The sequence below is a fragment of the Aedes albopictus genome, chromosome 3, assembly GCF_035046485.1.
Source record: "Aedes albopictus strain Foshan chromosome 3, AalbF5, whole genome shotgun sequence".
Classification (NCBI taxonomy): Eukaryota; Metazoa; Arthropoda; class Insecta; order Diptera; family Culicidae; genus Aedes; species Aedes albopictus.
Genome location: NC_085138.1, coordinates 289,624,798 through 289,631,807, shown reverse-complemented (window position 1 = coordinate 289,631,807; position 7,010 = coordinate 289,624,798). Strand labels below are relative to the sequence as shown.

The 7,010-nt window shown below is 42.8% G+C and overlaps 1 pseudogene; it reads right to left on the bottom strand.

Annotated features, from left to right (window-relative positions):
• Nucleotides 1–551: 551 nt before the first annotated feature.
• Nucleotides 552–6,101, bottom strand: LOC115256144 (uncharacterized; annotated as a pseudogene).
• Nucleotides 6,102–7,010: the final 909 nt, after the last annotated feature.

Genomic DNA, 7,010 nt, shown 5'->3' with positions numbered 1-7,010 from the left:
GCGTTTTTGAAGTGATAAAAAACGGGAAATTTTGCAGCCACGCAGTAGAAAAAGTATCATCACACTCACCACAAGTGAGCATATGGGATGATACATTTTCATCCGAATTTGCGCCTTGGTAACTGAGTTTTATCACTTTGAAATTTCGAGTGAGATTTCAATGATGCTGATGACGCACTACGCGTCGTTAAGCACGTCTTATGGTCAAAGTTGCGCAATATCAATCTTGTCAGGTGACTACTGATATTGCACCATCGTCACTATCACTCCAGACCAATCAATATCAAAACGAGAATGACAGGCATAGACTTCACATTGACCCGCACTCTAGATCACAATCATTGCAACTGATGTGATGTTTTAGTGGTTTTCGCCAAAACTCAAACTTTTTTGTGACCAACATTCAAAACTAGTTATTTTGTACCACATTTAAAAATATCATCTTAGTAAATTTTCATTTGGATTTTTAAACGAATTTTAAAGGAGGCCTATCAGTGATATCCCAACACCATCACAGTCAGTCCAATTCTGCAGGAACAAGAAAAGTGACGGTGACTCAATAGAGCGTACGCTGACTTGGATCGCAGTCGGCCTATCAAAATCAGCGATTTCCTTACCATTGACAGTGACAGAGTGCAACTCTGCTTATGGTTATCGTTTATGCAGGTCGTTTCATACTCCAGGACATGTGGCACATTGAGCGTCAAATCAACCTCATTCATACTATCTACGGCAAGCGAGATTTTCCAGGAAGTATTACATTTTTACATAAAACGCTTTCTAGAAACTTATTTCAAACATGATTTTTTTTATAGAACTAACTGTTATATACAATTGCATTGCTCTTTAGTTGACATCAATCTTGAATTTTGAAAAGCTTTTTTCGATTTTTTTTCTCAATATGAAACATACCTGGGCTTCAGTTTTGTCAGCAGGGCTTAGTCTCTTCGAACCGACAAAATTAAATCTGGGATCCAACAGCAAACCGGCCTTGAATATCTTCGTCGAACTGAGCTTTTTGATCCGGTTCTGCATGGACTTGAGGAGCTTTCCCGCCAAAATGTTGGCTTCCTTTATGTCGTTGAGCTTTGCTTGGCATACAAGCCAATCCGCATAGAACTGGGACAAAGGAACATGATCTGCAAGGTAAGTTCAAACATAGGCTCGATGGCAGCACAAAACTTTTCAATGAACTGCCACTGGTGAGATAAATCTGAAAAATATAAAAAGAATGTATGAAGTATTTAAGCGGATAAAAATTGAATAAATCAACACTTACCAAGAGAATCGTTCGTCTTTACCAAAATTGACAAGAAAGGACTTTCTCGCAGATCAAGCAAATATTTCAGGACGATATACCACACGTTTCAACGAGTCTCATTGACTTTGGGTGGCAATGGATACTTGTGGATGTGGAATAATTGCTGGAACTCCTTGTGGCGCATTTAGATGCACACCTTGTTTATTTTGGCCAAACGTCCTTTTTATTGCTCCAGTACGCCCCACACGGCTAGTTGCGCCGTCTGAGCTGCACACCTAGTGCTTTCAATAAGGTCCATTTCAATAATTTCACTACTGTCGTCTACATTTTGATGTTTGCCATCCGCTTTCTCCAGATTAGTGTCGAAGTCGTCTGCGATCATATCATCTCCATCACATATCCAGGATTGCTCATCATCGCTGAGGTCATGATCGATATCCTCATTCGTACAGATATTCAAGTAGGCCTCTATCATGACCCTTTCCTTGGGAACAGTCAATCCAACGGAAGGACCATGGTCATCGTCGCTGGAATCGACTAGACGTTTTAAAAGTTGTACGGATGCTACCATATTGGCACCGTTGTCATGGGCAACCGTCAGAAGTTGGTAGTGAAACACCAAACTTCTGAAATTCGCACTCCATAACATCTCTCACATTGTCTTTAGTTTGTTGTTCGATCATCTCATGCAAAGCTGTAACAAGCAGAAGCAAAACCATCAAGTTAAGTTTACATTATAGGAGATCTTACTGTAATAAATCACGCTAAGGGAGCGTCCATTAATACGTTACGCTAAAATAGGGAATTTTCTACCCCCCTCCCTCCTTCGTACGGGTTTTCCTATACTTAATACATTGTTTGTCCCACTTTCATTGATCGCCATTGTCCCAAACGAGTCCGTCAAAACGGTCCGGTATTATAGGACGGCCGAGGCATTCGAGGTCCCATGGGGCTCGTGCGATGGCAAAGTTGAGTACAGGTGGCAAGACGTAAGGATCCCCGCGTGGTGCCCAGACCACCCCTAGTCGTGCAGCGGCTCGAAGTATTGCCTTCCGCCCCGGAAGCTCCTCGACAGAGGGTACACAGCAAAAAAAAAAAATGTGATATCACATCATTTTCGCTGCACATCAGTCGCGTCGTAAAAATGATGTACAAATTACATTCGTTCTACGCAGCAAATCAGCCGCCGCAAGTTAAAAGTGGGTCTAGCTATCGCTAGAACCGGAACGATTGATGAATCATATATAAGTCAAATATTGGCATGGATTCGTACACTGATCCGTTGATTGTGAGGCGTATCCCTTACCTCTCGGCTATTTCACCAAGTTGAAGGGTAGATGATAAATATGATACTGCTTCTGAGTATTTGCTGGAATGGGTTTGTTGACACTTTTCGGTGCCAACCAGGATGAACATTCATTTCATTTATTTAGTTAACATCAAATTCATGATAATACTGAATCAACAATGTTGGAAGGGGGATGGCGTTCAGTCTTTGGAGGAATAACTCAAAAACGGATTTTTAAGCTTTCATCCGACCTTTCGGTCGCTATATTGCGCCTTCTTCTGTGAATTAACTATGCTCCGTTTTGTCGTCAGTATGAGCCCACTGCATAGGCCACATTTGTCCCAGACGTAACGTATCGTTTGCCGCCGCCGGCGGATGGTTATCCCAATATCCGAAAAATATCCGAAAAACTATCCGGGTCGCAGAACAGCGATGCAGTTGCCCGTTTTGGCGCCACTTTTATTCTCTATTTTATCCCATCCATCCGCCGGCGGCGGCAGACGATACGTTACGTCTGGGACAAATGTGGCCTATGCAGTGGGCTCATACTGACGACAAAACGGAGCAAAGTTAATTCCCAGAAGAAGGCGCAATATAGCGACCGCAACGTCGGATGAAAGCTTAAAAATCCGTTTTTGAGTTATTCCTCCAAAGACTGAACGCCATCCCCCTTCCAACATAATCACCAACAGTCGAAATTCGAAGAAAGTGAATCAACAATTTGCCGCCATACTACTCGATTTGCAGCTGCAGCTCTCCAACGTCGGTCACGCCCAACACACGCCAGATCACGCTCCACCTGGTCCGCCCATCGTGATCTCTGCGCTCCACGCCTTCTTGTACCAACCGGATGGTCAGCAAACACCAACTTTACAGAGTTGTTGTCCGGCATTCTTGCAACATGCCCTGCCCACCGTATCCTTCCGGCTTTGGCCACTTTCTGGAAGCTGGGTTCGCCGTAAAGTTCAGCGAGCTCGTGGTTCATCCTTCTCCGCCACACAGCGTTCTCCTGCACGCCGCCGAAGATCGTCCTTACCACCCGTCGCTCGAAAACTCCGAGTGCTTGCAGGTCCTCCTCGAGCATCGTCCATGTCTCGTGTCCGTAGAGAACCACCGGTCTTATTAACGTCTTGTACATGGTACATTTGGTGCGGGGGTGAATCTTTTTTGACCGCAGTTTCTTCTGGAGCCCATAGTAGGCACGACTTCCACTGATGATGCGCCTTCGTATTTCACGGCTCACGTTATTGTCAGCCGTTAGCAAGGAACCGAGATAGACGAATTCTTCTACCACCTCGAAAGTATCCCCGTCTATCGTAACATTGCTGCCAAGGCTTGTCCTGTCTCGCTCAGTTCCACCTATCAGCATGTACTTTGTCTTAGCCGCATTCACCACCAGTCCGACCTTTGCTGCTTCACGTTTCAGGCGGGTGTACTGTTCTGCCACCGTTCCAAATGTTCTAGCAATAATATCCATGTCATCCGCAAAACAGACAAATTGGCTGGATTTCGTGAAGATCGTACCCCGGCTGTTGAGCCCGGCTCGTTGCATAACACCTTCCAAGGCGATGTTGAATAGTAGGCAGGAAAGTCCATCACCTTGTCGTAGTCCCCGTCGAGATTCGAATGAACTGGATAGTTCACCCGAAATCCTTACGCTGTTCTGCACACCGTCCATCGTTGCTTTAATCAGTCTAGTCAGCTTCCCGGGAAAGCTGTTCTCGTCCATAATTCTCCATAGCTCTGCGCGATCGATACTGTCGTATGCCGCTTTGAAGTCGATGAACAGGTGATGCGTTGGGACCTGGTATTCGCGGCATTTCTAGAGGATTTGACGTACGGTAAAGATCTGATCCGTTGTCGACCGGCCGTCGATGAAGCCGGCTTGATAACTTCCCACGAACTCATTCGTTTTAGTTGACAGACGACGGAAGATGATCTGGGATAGCACTTTGTAGGCAGCATTCAAAATAGTGATCGCCCTGAAGATCTCGCATTCCAAACGGTCGCCTTTCTTGTGAATGGGACAGATTACCCCTTCCTTCCACTCCTCCGATAGCTGTTCGGTTTACCATGGTTTATATGACTATCAGCCGATGCAGACAGGTGGCCAACTTTTCTGGGCCCATCTTGATGAGTTCAGCTGCGAGACCATCCTTACCAACTGCTTTGTTGGTTTTGAGCTGGTGAATGGCATCCTTAACTTCCCTCAGCGTGGGACTTGGTTCATTTCCGTCCTCCGCTGCACTGGCGTCGTCGTATCTTCCGCTGCCGTGGGCTCCCTTACCTACGTTCTCCACGCGGTTCAGGTGCTGATCGAAGTGCTGCTTCCACCTTTCGATCACCTCACGTCCGTCCGTTGAGAGGCCCCCGTCTTTATCCCTGCATATATCAGCTCGCGGCACGAAGCCGTTGCGGGTACAGTCATATTATAGGCGTATAAGTAAAGTAATAAGTATAAGTAAATATTCAATGGGTTTCTAAGGAATTTAAGGGACAATGTTTTCAACGTTGTCCTCAGCCTGTCCACAATACATGAATTACCCTACAAATACCTAATTCATTATGGTGGTAGGGTGCCATTGGGCCTTACAAAAGTAATGCAATCAGTACGAGAACCCTGCAAATGTGAATTAAAACAACTGAGAGTATTTACATTATTTTATGCATTGGGAGATTAGGGGCATCGCATAATGGACACCCTAAACAAATGAGTACGCTAGGTCTGTATAAAAGAGAAAAACATAACATATTATTAGTTGAACATGAACTTGAACTTGTCACCTACGTATTTCAATCATTTATGCTAATTCTTTGCATGCGATAATTTCTCACATTGAATTGGTATGTTTGAATCTTAGTGTTTGGCCTAATGTCACCCCCTAGAAGAGGTAAAATAAAGCCAAATTCAATAAAGCTTTACCATTGGCAAAATTAAATTAAATAGTATTACAAACAATGATAAATAATATAAAAACGAACAAATCTACCGAATTCAACATTGATTTAGAACTAAAATATTGTTGTAACGGCCTACAAAGGGATCGACTATGCAATTCTGGCCCAATGACACCATCTCTGGCGGTATTTCAATTCCAACTAATGGGGCTTTGCTAAAAGAAAGCGTTTAGAAAATCTTAGCCTTCCTGATCCAATCGAGCACTGGAATAAAACTGTCCACGAGACTCCCAGATCATCCAGAAATGAACTGATTAAATTCAGAACCTTTCTACTTTAACACGGCTTGTCCGATATTTCACGAGCACTCGTTCGATGCATCCCTATCCCGGACATCACAATCAAGCCCAAGAAGCCGAGATGATTGATATTGAATTGACACCATAAATGAACACTAGTGTTTGTTCCTATTCCTGCTGTTGTTTAACGTTGATATTCTAAAGGAATATGTTTCAAAGTCTTCATGATAAATGGATCTTTGGTATAGCACAAAGTTATTTGAAAATGATTGTCTTAAGACATAATATTAACAGAACAATAACAATAACTTTTACGATAGTCAAAATGCTTACCTTGGCAACGTTCTTCCGACATTTTATCCCAATCACTACTTATGATTTGGGCTAGTTGCAGTGCGGAAACTTTGCTGTATGAGGGTTGTGGAGACACTCTCTTTTCGTCTTTACTTACCTATGTAAGTTTCGATATCGCATATACAGTAATCCCCCCGGGTGCATACCTCCTTCTCGAGGGACGTACCTACAAAGACTCCCCCCTTCCAGTTGCTAACTCTCGCACTACCATTTCGGTCATTTTCAATAATTGGGAAGCAGAAATTTCCCCCTTTCCCAATTTGAAAAAATGACCGATGAAAACATTTTTTATTAGGTCACGATGCTGCGGTTTGTAGGATTTTCCGTTGTTGTCATAGTAGTCCAGAAAATGTTTTCCGTACTCATACTGCTCGCATGAGCTTCGCAACGACTGACGAAAATGAAAATGGGGAACCGCCCAAAACCGACAAATGAGACAATAGTAATTATGTGCACGTTAATTCAGTGTCCAGCAAAATCACTCGTGTTGATGCTGTGGAAAAATATTGTTGATGCAGTGTATTGAATAAAAACATGCTAAATTATGAGCTATACGAGTAAATCGTTCGTAGAGAAAATCTAGTTATGCTGTGTCGCCTTATTTGATTTTTTTTGTCCAAGAAAAATTGAACTATTCTCATTTTGTTCTGAATAAGTCATTTTTATGATTGATTTTATTTAGTTTCGTTCATTTTTATGTAATTTATGACTATTGTGGATATGAATTCTCTAAAATATTTTTCAAGATGCTTCTTTCTAATTTAAATTGGCTAAATTTCTCCTAATGTCTCACACTAGCAGGAGACATTGGTCCAAACATTGAAATTTATACAAAATAGTTCAATTTTAGAAAATTGCTTAAATTTAATGATTTTAAACAAGTACGTTTTCCTCAGTCCACGAGAACAAA